The 13,141-nt window shown below is 47.2% G+C and overlaps 1 protein-coding gene across 1 annotated transcript in view; it reads left to right on the forward strand.

The window, feature by feature from the left end:
• SIPA1L3 (signal-induced proliferation-associated 1 like 3) overlaps positions 1-13,141 on the forward strand; it is a 305,840-nt gene that overhangs the window by 65,660 nt on the left and 227,039 nt on the right. Inside the window, exon 3 of the mRNA XM_014544696.1 lies at positions 11,346-11,425. The gene's annotated coding sequence lies outside the window, so the exon portion shown is untranslated. The remainder of the gene's footprint in view (positions 1-11,345; positions 11,426-13,141) is intronic.

Genomic DNA, 13,141 nt, shown 5'->3' on the forward strand with positions numbered 1-13,141 from the left:
GGTTCTGGGTGATGTCCGTTCCGTCTTTTAGTTGTATTTTTGAAGTGGTTGTTTGCGGCAGCAGTCTGCGGTGTTTACCTATGCCGCCATCTTGGTCTCCTCCTCATCATTGATGTTTCTATCTCTCTTCCTCTCCCTTCCTCTCTGAAATCAATAAAAATATATTTAAAAAAAAAAAAGAAAGGCAGCTTGGGCCCTAGACAGTTTGTTCAGTAGTTAGAGCACCAGACCTCAGACTGAAGGATCTCGGGTTCCATTCCAGTCAAGGCATGTACCGTGGTTGCAGGCTTGATCTGGGTGGGTGCAGGAGGCACCAATTGATGTGTCTCTCTCACATTGATGTTTCTTCTCTTTGTCTCACCCCTTGCTTCCGCTCACTAAAGATTAATGGAAAAAATGTTTTCGGGTGAGAATTAACAATAATAATCTTATATAATAAAGAGGTAATATGCAAATTGACCATCACGCCCTCATACACAAGCTGGCCGCCCCCATGTAGTCACAAGATGGCCACCCCCATGTTGTCACATGATGGCCACCACAAGATGGCTGGCAGGGGAGGGCAGTTGTGGGTGACCGGGCCACCAGGGGTGGGCAGTTGTGGGCGATCAGACCAGCAGGGGAGGGCAGTTGGGGGCAATCAGGCCGGCATGGAGGGCAGTTGGGGGCAATCAGGCTGGCAGGGGAGCAGTTAGGCGTCAATCAGGCCAGTAGGGGAGCAGTTAGGGGGCAATCAGGCAGGCAGGCGAGTGGTTAGGAGCCAGCAGTCCTGGATTGTGAGAGGGATGTCCAACTGCCGGTTTAGGCCTGACAGGGATCGGGCCTAAACAGGCAGTTGGACATCCCCCAAGGGGTCCCAGATTGGAGAGGAGCAGGCCAGTCCCTAAAAGTTATAATAACAAAGTCAGCTTGAGTGGGCCACCCACCCAGTTAGCCTTTTGTTTGGCTTGGAGTTGTCTGATTACATTAGTAGAGCTCACATATTTCCTTACAATTCTGTGGGGCAGAGCCAGGAAGATACCATCTCTGATGAATGCTCTGCAAAATTTCAGAGTGGGGTCGTATCTGTTTCTTTCCCCCTTCCTGTCCTGTCTTCTGGTTGCTGTCCTGCCTTGGAGTGTTTCTGAGACATTTTATACCATATATTAATCTCTTACCAAGTGGACTAGATCACTAGATGACTGGGGACAGGGACGGAACCATCTTTTATTGGTCTCTTAGGCCTGGCAGGTGGTAGGCACTTACATTATACTAGAGGCCCAGTGCACAAATTCGTGCATGGGGGGCGGGGTGCAGGAGGTTGGCCGACTGGGTGAGGGACCTGGGGAGGTTGGCTGGCTAGGAGGCAGGGGACCAGGGGAGGTATGCCAGCTGCGGGAGGTTGGCTGTGGGAGTGCACTGACCACCAGGGGGAAACTCTTTTTAAAAAAATACATTTTATTGATTTTTTACAGAGAGGAAGGGAGAGGGATAGAGAGAGTCAGAAACATCGACGAGAGAGAAACATCAATCAGCTGCCTCCTGCACACTCCCCACTGGGTATGTGCCCGCAACCAAGGTACATGCCCTTGACTGGAATTGAACCTGGGACCCTTGAGTCCGCAGGCCGATGCTCTATCCACTGAGCCAAACCGGCTAGGGTCAGGAGGTCCAGCAGGAACCAAGAACCCTGTCCCCAACTCTAAGCTAATGTGCCCTTGCCACCAGTGGGCCCATGGGGTCCTTTTAGAGAGTCTGCTTTTATTTGATGTGTAGCTGGTGGGTGATCACAGGGCCTTAGAGGCCCAGTGGACATCTCTGCTTATCTAAGGGGTGTGAGTTTAATTGGGCCACACATAACACTCTTAGTATCAGGTTGTACTCTAATTTAAAAAATATATATATTTTTATTGATTGCAGAGAGGAAGGGAGAGGGATAGAGAGAGTCAGAAACATCGACGAGAGAGAAACATCAATCAGCTGCCTCCTGCACACTCCCTACCAGGGTTCGAGCCCACAACCCAGGCATGTGTCCTGACCAAGAATCGAACCTCCACTTCCTGGTTCATAGGTCAGTGCTCAACACTGGCCAGGCTCTAAATGTTTTTTAAATCCACACAACAACCCTGTGATGTTGGTACTATCACTATCCCCCTTTTCCATATGAGGAAACTGAGGCACAGAGGGAGTGTAACTTCTCTGAGGTCACACAGCTAGTGGCAAAGCTGGAATTTAAACCCAGGTCATGTGGCTTAGAATCCTTGCTCTTAAGCACTCTGTGGACACATTGGGTGATTGGGCGGGACCAAGATTGTACACTAGTTGATCTGTCTGGCAACATGAGGAAAGCCCTGCCTGTGTCGAAAGAAGCAGAGTCCCAATTCCAGGTCTTCAGGGAAGAATTACACAGGATAATGTTATGAATGGGTTGGTTTTAGGAAACTCCAGTTTGATCAGCCCGCTCCCCTTTGGGCATGAGAGATAGTGACATGAGGCTCCATTTGATTGTGTCAGAGACTCTTTTTCTCCTTTCAGAGGAGAGTTGGCCTCTCAGAACCAACTAACATGAACTAAAAGGAGGCAGTGAGGAAGCCAGGGAGTGGTGGTACACCAGGGCTCAGGGAATAAAGGAAGGTTTGATTCATGCTCCCGTACTTGCTGGCTCTGTAGTTAGTTGTGCAGGATAAGAATGAGCATGGGGATCAGCAGGCCTGGATCCAAGGTACTCCCAGTAGTGTGACTTTGAAACCAGATAACTAATGGGTCCGGGCTGCCTATCACTACTTGAGCCAATTTAACAGAGACAGGGTTGAATTATATATGAGCATTTATTCCAATAATGCCGGCAGTATGGGAGAGCAGCAGATTACCCATGAAAATATGCTCTGCATCCCCCCATAAGCCCAGCTGCTTATATGGGGTACAAGGACACATTTTATATGGGGAAGTGGGCAAAAGGAATAAGAATGTGTATGATAACAGGCAATGTGGGCTGGCAGTTTGCAAAAGGCAGGGGCATCCGGGACTCTGTTGTTTCCTTTCTTTAACAAGGTTGTTAATCTTTCCATGATAATAGGCAGCTCCTGGGTGGGGAGAATGGACAGCATTTCCAGGTGAGCTCCCAGGTCCTGGTTACAACTCCCAGCCAGGTTAGAATGTGCTTTCTTTAATCAAAACAAAACAATCATGGTTAACAGAATGTGATTAATATTTCTTATAACTAATAGCTAGATCCCAGTATGCTATTTCTGCCCCTAACAATATGCAGGTGATGAAATGTACCAAGTATTTTCTGCTGGCACTATCTCTTTCTGCAGTGGGATGTAAAAGCTATGGTAGGGCTTTGAGCAGCTAATTGATAATGGTGAAACAATAATTTTTAGGGGTAAAATAAACAGATTTAGGAAATTTTAGAAATTTTAGAAATCAAGGAGATCATGGAAGAAGCACAGGGCTACAGAGCAGTAGAAGGTATCTATACTAATAATCTATACTAATAAAAGGGTAATATGCTAATTAGACTGGGTCAACCGGCCATCTTCCAGATGTCCGACTTTCTTCCAGACAAAGCCATGGTGGTGGGGGCCGAGGCAGAGGCAGTTAGGGGCAATCAGGCTGGCAGTTGGGGGCGAGATTAGGCCGGCAGGGGTTAGAGACAATTAGGCTGGCAGGGGAGAGCAGTTGGAGGGGAGGGCAGTTGGGGGCGAAATCAGGCTGGCAGGGGGTTGGGGCAATCAGGCAGGCAGAGGGATTAGGGGCAATCAGGCAGAGGCAGTTAGGGGCGATCAGGCAGGCAGGCAGATGAGCAGTTAGGAGCCAGCGGTCCCAGATTGTGAGAGGGATGTCCGACTGCCGGTTTAGGCCCAATCCCACAGGAATTGGGCCTAAACCAGCAGGTGGACATCTCCCAAGGGGTCCCTGATTGGAAAGAGTGCAGGCTGGGCTGAGGGGACCCCCCTCCCCAGGTGCATGAAAGTGCCACTAGTATTTTCATAGAATAGGAAAGCTGAAAACAGCAGGTCTATATTTACAAAATAAAGGGAAGGAAGTCCCTCATTCAGAGGGAGAAGAAGAAATCCCAAAGGGGATAGGAAAACAATAAGGAAGCAGGGGATGAAAACCTCCCAAGTCCCTTGTGAGGTTTGACTTTTGAGCCCAGGAGTTACTATAGTAACCAGCCCAAGGGAATAGTGACCAATCAGAGGGGATATCAAGGCACCAAGATCTGCAGCCTTTATAAGCCTTAGGGAGAAGGAACTCAGTGGGACTCTTCCCCCTCCCCACGTGGGAGTCTGTGCTGTGAGATTTTTTTCTCCTCCCCACGTGGGAGTCCATTCTGTGGGACTCTTCCTCCTCCCCATGTGGGAGTCTTTGCTGTGGGATTCTTTCCCTTCCCCCGTGGAATTTGTACTTGTTCTTCAATAAATTTCCACCTTCCATCTGTGGATTCATTCTTCAACTACACGGGACAAGAGCCTGGGAACAATCCTGCCCAGGGGAATGTCGAATGTTCCAGTTCAAAAATCCCATTCCAATGGTAATAATCTTTAACCAAATTGAGTGAATGCCAATAATGTGCTAAGCACTTTACATGCATAATTGCATTGAGCTCTCACTCCATGAGGCAGTCTGTCAGTTGGAACACATCTGGCTGCAAGTAACAAGATGCCTGGTGAATCTTGGCTGAGTAGTGGAGACAATTCATTCTCTCACTGCAAAGTGGGGTGACAAGCTCTGGGTTGATGCAGAGGCTCAGTGATGACCTTGAGAACTGGACACTATTTCCTAACCTTTAGTGTGCAGGCATTTCATTCTGGTGTTGGTTGTTGCATGGTCATGGGGATGGCTGCCCCCACCTTTACACATGATCACATCCTTATCACAGCATCCCAAGCAGGTAGGAGCAGGAAAAAAGGCTTTCTCTTCCTGTGACGATGACCTTGAGAACTGGACACTCTCTATTTCCTAACCTTTAGTGTGCAGGCATTTCATTCTGGTGTTGGTTGTTGCATGGTCATGGGGATGGCTGCCCCCACCTTTACACATGATCACATCCTTATCACAGCATCCCAAGCAGGTAGGAGCAGGAAAAAAGGCTTTCTCTTCCTGTGACTTTTCTTTCGGAAGGGAATATGTTCCCATAAACAGCTCTACCCCCAGCAGACTCCTTTTTATCTCTCATTGGCCACAAAGGAAATAGGCCTCTGTGATCCATCTTCAGCATAGTCAACTTTTAATGGAGTTATTACTGAATTTCCCCAGGGCAAACAGAATGTAGGGAGGAGGGGAGAGGATAAGAACAAAGAACTGTGTACATGAGCCAGCATCGAGGTGGATACGCACCCCCTCCTCCCCACACACACACACCCAAAATGAAACACCTCATACCGCCTCAACTAGACAGGGGGAGGTGAAGACAACTACAAAAGATCTCAGACAGTGAGACCTAGAGGACATATGGGGAAAACTGTTAACCCCATAGTACTCAGCCAATGAAGAACCAGAGGAGGGACTCTTGCACCCAGGGATAAATAGCCTGTGATCGCTACTTCGTGTATGCCTGTTCGCTGGACACCCACTCTTGCAAGACTGTATTAAAAGTCTCATTTTTGCCATACTTCTGTCTCCAAGTCTGTTACTTGAGTTTGGACAGGTGAGCATTTCTCACACTGTCCCTAGCTGCAAGGGAGGCTGGGAATGTGGAATGTCTGTGCAGTGGGAGGCAGCAAGAGAGACAGGAGTTGGGAATGGCCATATGGTTCACAACCAAGTGTCTGCTGCAGGTGGATATTATTTTCTCATCTCCAAAGATGAGAAAAATCAAGGATTAGAGAGATGAGGAAATGGCTTGCCAGGATCTCATAGTTTGTGGTGGTTTGTGGTTTGAACCCCCATCTTTCCTCCTCCAGAGCCTCTGGTCTTAACCCCTGTACAGTACTACCTTCCCAGGAGGGGACACCTAAAAAGCTATTGAAAGGACAGAATGGGACTGATAGCTGTGTCCCTAACTCCTCTTCCAAGAAAAAGCCACAGAATGTATCAGTTACTCAGCCTGCCCTTATCTCAGCCAATGGGAATGCAAGGGAAACAAACCCAAGGCCAAAAGTATGCTGACCACACCCCCGTCTTTGTGTAACCAGACCCTAACTGCACCCTGCCCTTGCATCACTAGCCCCCGGCCCTCACTCAACCAACCGGAATCGGCCAAATCAGTAGTCCGAGTGGGCCCTCACCCCCTGCCCCACCCCAAGCCCTATAAAGTCTTTGTTCTTTCAAGACTCAGGGCTCTCTCGCATCCTGCCGCTGCGCCGGTAATGGAGGCAGAGGGACCAAGCTCAGCTTGAATAAAGGCTCTATGCTTTTGCATCGGACTCGGCGCTCCCTGGTGGTTCTGTTGGGGATCTTGAAATTTGGGCATAACACTATAATGCAGGGTGCTGAGTGTTGAGCACCAAAAGCTGTGGGAACACAGAGGAGAGGGAAATTCTGCTCAGGCAGTCAGGGAGAGTGAACTATAAAGAAGATAGGAGTATGTAGAACACATGCACTGGCCTTTGAAAGGTGAACAAGAGTTCTGCTATGTATCTCATATGAAGATTCCACATAATAATCATTCACTAGATTCAACATAATAAACATTAACATAATAATAATAAGTATGCATAGAGAGTGCTGTGTGGAACCTGAAGCAAGTGGCCTCCCAAGTGAGGAAGGCCCAGAACGCCACCTTTCTCAGACCTGAGATTGCTTCAGTTCAAATATTGGCTCTGGCACTTAAGAGCTGTGTAACCTTGGACAAATGACTCTACCTCTCTGTGCCTTGATTTCCATATCTGTACCAGGGAGAAAAACGCTTAGGATACTTTCAGGCATGTGATAGACATCCATAAGTATTTTTTTGATGATCGCATGATGGAAAACTTGAGTCAGAAGATAGGCAGAGGTTGTTAATTCTTTTTGGATTTGTACTGCCAGGAAGTCCTCCAGAAAAGCATTACTTCATCAGCTGAGATGACCCATTTCCCTACTCCTTTGTCAATACTGGGTCTTATCTTTTAGAAAAATATTCATTGTTATTTTGTTGTTATTGTTGTTATTCCTCACCTGAGGATATATTTTCCCCCATTGATTTTTAGAGGGAGTAGAAAGGAGGGGGAGAGACAGAGAGAAAGAAACATTGATTGATTGCCTCCGCACGCGCACGAGCCCCAACCAGGGCAACCGAGGCACATGCTCTGGATCAGAATCAAACCCAGGACCCTTCAGTCTGTGTGCTGACACTCTAACCACTGAGCCAAACTGGCTGAGCCTCATTGTTATTTTGATCAGTAATGAAACCAGCCTATATTATGGGTACATCAGACAGTGTCCATATTTTTCAGAGGTGCAATCTGAAACATGAAATGGTGAAATGACATCATATTTGGGATTTACTTTAATATAATTCAATGAGGAGGAAAAATGGGGGAAAGAAACAAATTAAGAATAGATGAAGCTTATGCGGCAGAATCTTGATGATTACCAAATCTAGTTTAAGTACATGGGAGTTTACTGTACTTTCTCTCTACTTTTTTAGAATTTTAACAACAGCAACAACAAACAGCCCCATTCACCACCCCAGCACACAAATAAACACACACACACACACACACACACAGCCTAGTAATTTAATAACATCGAAACATTACTGAGCCCCTGCTGTACACAGGTGGAGTTGGGCAGCCTTGCAGCCCTTGGTTTTTCCAGTCCTCCTCTCCATGGGTAGCTGGAAGGATAGTAGCTCTCAGACCCAAAGCAGCAATGTTTCATCTCCTTCCCTGAATTGAGCACTGAGCGACATTTTCCTGAAATGGAGGTTTTTCCCTTCCCACCTGTAGGGGAGACAAACTCCCTAGTGATCAATTCTTGGGAACTCCTCCCCCCACTCTCCCCTTAGTGGCTATTCTGGTTTTGCCATGAGGAGGGAGTCATGTGCGATGATGGCAAAAACATATCTGGCTGATCCCCCACAGTGACTGAATACTGACTCCAACCTCACTAATTATGTAAACACAAGAGAAGTCCCTGTCAAACCCTTTCTGCAGATTCATGTAAATAGGTAGTGGGCTGTGAGTTTTCCAGTTCTCCATCCTCCTACATGGTGAAGTTAGGGAGGAGCCTTCACATCCCATCTGGAGCTGGGTGAGGTCTCAGTTATGGAAGGGTGATCTACCCAGGAACTGACCCCTAGCCCCTCCAGAAAAGTCATTCATTAAGAAGTTTCTTGGGAAGTCCAGCAGGGGACCCACATGTGTATGTGGTCAGCTATAACTTCCAGTTGTCTCACTTCTGAATTCCAGCAATTTCTCATTTCCTTTAGGAAATAAAAATGAGTCTGGAGAGAAGTATGAATAATCATGACAAACTTGGCAATAGGGACATTGGGAACTTTGCCCTGAAGCTCAAAGTTGGTGTCACTGTTGCTAGGGTCTTGAACTGTGTGGACCAGGGAAAACATGACACTTGGGACCAGATGGCCTGGGTTCAAATCCCAGCGCCACCACTTAGTGGCCATGTGACCTTATGAAAGTCACTTAATATCTCTGCCTCAGTTTCCTTATCTGTAAAATGATGAAAGTATTGAAAGTATAAAATTAAGTATTGTTTGTAAAATGTTTAAAACAGCCTCTTCTGTAGTAGTTGCTCAAGTAATACTGGCCATGCAATTATTATATCCCACTGTGATGCTCAGGCACAGTTAGGGTTGAAAACCACTGGTTTATAATAGTGGTTCTGTGAGGACAAAAATTGGAAGAGAGGAAGAGAGAATCCTTCTTCCTCGAGTCTGTAGTTTGGGGAAATAGGCTTAATTTTGCTATTTAAAAATACTGATTTCCACTTGTTGTTTAAAATCCCCTAGAAAAGCACAGGTGAAAGATTTTAAAGAACAGGAGATTTTCTCTCTTCTCTATCCATATACTGCTCATAATAGAAAAAAAAAAAAAAAAAGACTGGAAGGAAATGAACCAACCTCTTTTTTTGCTGTTGTTAATCCTTACCAGAGGATATCTTTCCATTGATTTTTTTTTTTTTTTTTTTGGAGAGAGAGAGTGGAGAGAGAGAGAAAATAGGACATGGGGAAGAGAGAGAAACATCAATATGAGACACATTGATCAATTGGTTGCCTCCCACACTGGGGCCCTGGATCAAACCTGCAACCCAGGATGTGCCCTTGACTGGAAATTGAATCTGAGACTCTTCGGTGCACAGGCTGACTGTAACCATTGAGCACACGGCCAGGGTGAACCAACTTTTTTATAGTGGTTATCCTTTGGTGGGGAGATATGGGTAACTTTGTATTCTTCTTTATACCTTTATTTTATAAGTTTTTACATGTATATATAAGCATATACCTCTTTCATAAACAGGAAAATTTGAAAAGGTAAGATATCATGAGCAGAGCAGTTTGGTGGAAATCTCTCAGAGTGTAACTGTCTGTTTAATGTTTGTGTATCTCAAGCAGCCTGTTTCCAGCCTTCCTTGCAGAAGTGTACGTCAGCCCTGTAAAATTTCTACTCAGAAAGTTCTTAAAATCAAAGCAGATTCCTTAACACCCATTGCTTCACATGCCCAGTCTTGCTCTAGGTATTCACGCTCTCTCCCATCCTTCTCTAGAAATGAAAGAACTCCATTTTTTCTGTGGCTCTGACTTTGAGAAGGAGCCCATTTTTAGATGGGCATGACAGTAGTAAGTACACAGCTCAGCTCACTGTCCATACCAGGGGTCCTCAAACTTTTTAAACAGGGGGCCAGTTCATTGTCCCTCAGACCGTTGGAGGGCCGGACTATAGTTTAAAAAAAAACTATGAACAAATTTCTATGCACACAGCAGCGGCAAAAACCCCCGGCGGGCCGGATAAATGTTTTCGAAGGGCTGCATGAGGCCCGCGGGCCGTAGTTTGAGGACCCCTGGTCCATACTTATGGGTGCTTACATGTTAGCTAAAGTAATGAATAACAATCAAATTGGGAACAGAACAGTTGATTGATTTATTCAATAAACACTGATTGAAGGCCTGTTCTGGGCCAGGAACCAATTAGCAAAGCAGACACAGACCCTGCCCGTGAAGCCCACAGACAGCAGGAAAACATGGTCACACGGATAGGTCCTGTGTTCTAAATGTTAAGAAGAAGGATTTTTTTGAATCACAGAACAGGGCCTACCCAAAGGCTCCCCAAAGAAGTGAGGTTTAAGTAACACATTCCAGTGCAAATGGAAAAAATGAATTTGGTGTACATCTCTAGATAAATTTTGCTTCTGAATGTTTCCAGCTGTGGGCAGAGAACTCCAGATGGGTGTTGCTATGGAAGCGTCTTCCAGTTTTCACTTCCTGGCTGAGTTTATTTCCAACTGAGTTGCCCAGGCCCGTGCCAGTTCCCAGCTGTAAATACAGACGTGGAGGGGTCTCTTCTTCCTGCTGCCTCATAGCTCTGTAGAGAGCAGATGTGGCTGCAAGCCAACCTGGGGTCCTCCTCCCAACAGTTAGTTGTGGAACCTGCTGTGTAGCAGTTTCTCTTCCATCCGGGCTCTCTTTCCTTTGTCCTCTTCTGGGACTGTGCCCAAGCCTGTGTTTTGAAACTTTAGACCCCAGCTTGCATTTGATGGAAAATGCGCTCATGAGGGCTTCCTCTACCACCCAGCTACCAGATGAGTTGAGTGGAATCTCTTTTACTCAGATCACCTGTTGAGATGGGATTTGCCACCCTCCTGACAGAAAATGTGCTGGCTGTTCTTTGGGACTGTTTGTGAAGAATGGACTTGCTGACCTGAACAAAGGAACAGCAAACAAAATGGGGGAGGGGTGCAGCTAATTGCTTTTTGAGGTTGAAGCCTTTCAGCTACCCTTCAGTACTTTAGAATAATTATTGCTAATGTGTTTAATCCTTTTAAAACCCAAAGAAGTGTTTGTTATTCCCATTTCATAGCTGGGGAAACTGGCTGGGCAAGTTAGGTCCTTGGCCAAATTGCTATACTGCTCTCAGAGCACCTTAGGCAAAGGAGGATTTAACTAGAGGGTGCTGGGTGGCCCAGAGAAACAAAACAAGGCTTCAGGAAGGACTGTGTACCAGTCAGTTACTTGGTTGCATGGAAAAGAAACACTGACTCAAACAGGCATAAACTCCAAGGGACAGGATTGGCTCACATGACTAGAAAGCTCAGAGGTGGGGCGAGATTCTGGGCTAGTTGATCCAGGAGCTCAGGGCCATCATCAATGACCCACTTTCTTTCTCTCCCTCCATTCTTCTCTCTGATGTCCATGTCATCCTCAAACCTGGCTTCCCCGGAGGACTGGCTGCCAACACTGATCCAGGTTTATTTCTCCTCAGCTCTGGCCTGAGAGAGAGGATATCTGTCCCCCAACCATAGTGCAAAGCTTCAGAGCTCCCCTTGGATTGGACTAGCGCAGGTAATGTGACCTCCCCTGAACCAATCACTGGCAAGGGTGTGGGATCACTAAGGGGCTACAAAGGCAGAATGGATGCTGGGAAGCAGCCAGCCTATGGAACACAAATGCCATTATCAGGATTCTCTTCCTCACTGCTTTCCCCCTACATCTGCTATATTCATTTTCGCCTATTATAGTCTCTCTTTTTGCCTTTCCCTTCACTTGGTGGGAAACCTGGCCATCCACAGACCTTGTAGTTCAGGCTCTCAAAGAGAATAGCTCTGTGTTCTCCCAGCCCCAGCCCAAAACAACACAAGGAAGAGAAAGATGTCTTCCTTTGGATTTATTATCAAGGACCAGGGAAGGGGTTCTCAAGATGGTCCAGCAGAGGTCAGGTATTCTCCCTGGGCCAATCAACTGTAGGCAGGCTGGCAGGGGTCATTGTTCCCTCTGTCCCCTCCTAGATGCCTACTGCATCCTCTTCCTGGGACCTCTGAGCTAGAAGCTCAGGAATGAAATGAAGTTTTAGTGTCACTTTGGATGGGACTTTGGCAACATCTGTCAAGGGGACCCTTGGACACAACTATTCTTTGCCCCAGCAGTTCTACTTCTGGGAGCTTTTGCCTACAGATGTTCCCAAGTGTGAGAATAATCTGTGTCCAAGGTGGCTCATTAGGGCACTGATTGTCAGAGCAAAAAATGGGAACTATCCTAGGTGTTCATTAATAGGGAACTGGATCAATCAGTCACGTTGTCTGTCCAGTGGAACACTGTGCAACGATGAAGGGGGAATAAGGTCCTGATAAAGAGTGCCTTCTATGTCTGGTACACTGCCAAGTATAAAAAAGGAACACCCTTTATTAGTACTTCTCAGCCACAGAGAGCATATTGGAATCTGGGGAAGACTCCAATCCCTGGAAGCCCAGGAGCATTCTTACCTAGAGCACTTTAGATTTCCATAGCAGCACTGTGTTCTTGGCTATATGTGTGTGTATATATCTATAGTAATAAAAGCCTATGTGGTCATCATGCCTTCACGTCATGATGCCCTCACACCGTAACAATCCATCACCAGGAGGCTGCAGGCGCACATCGGTGGGCGGGGCTGCGTGCATGGGGGCGCTGTGTGCACGCAGAGCTGTGGAGGCGGCACCCCCAGCTCTGACCTACCTCTTTGGGGCAATTCATCGAGGAACCCCGGATGGGTAGGCAGGGCCTACCTCTTTAGGGAGATCGATCATGGGGCTCCCACATTGTGAGAGGGCACAGACCAGGCTGAGGAACCCCGCCCTCCAAGTGCACAAATTTTGTGCACTGGGCCTCTAGTATATAAAGACATATCCAAAATTATATATGTACCAGAGGCCCATTGCATGAAATTCATGCATGGGTAGGGTCCCTAGGTCTGGCCGGCAATCAGGGACAATTGACAGGGCAATCGGGGGGCGCCCCCACTGGCACCTGCCTTGGCTGGCCTGGTGCCGCCAGCTCACTGGCCCCGTCCCCTGCTGCTGCCGGCCGCCTCCCGCAGAGGGAGGTGACTGGTGGGGCAATTGGGGGCTCCCCCGCTGGCACCCGCCTTGGCTGGCCTGGGGCCTGCAGGCTGGGGGCAGTTCCTGCATTGAGTGTCTGCCCCTGGTGATCAGTGCACATCATAGCAACTGGTCGTTCTGCTGTTTGGTCAATTTGCATATTAGGCTTTTATTATATAGGACTAGGGGCCCGGTGCACAAAAAT

The sequence above is a fragment of the Myotis brandtii genome, unplaced genomic scaffold (genome assembly GCF_000412655.1).
Source record: "Myotis brandtii unplaced genomic scaffold, ASM41265v1 scaffold379, whole genome shotgun sequence".
Lineage (NCBI taxonomy): Eukaryota > Metazoa > Chordata > Mammalia > Chiroptera > Vespertilionidae > Myotis > Myotis brandtii.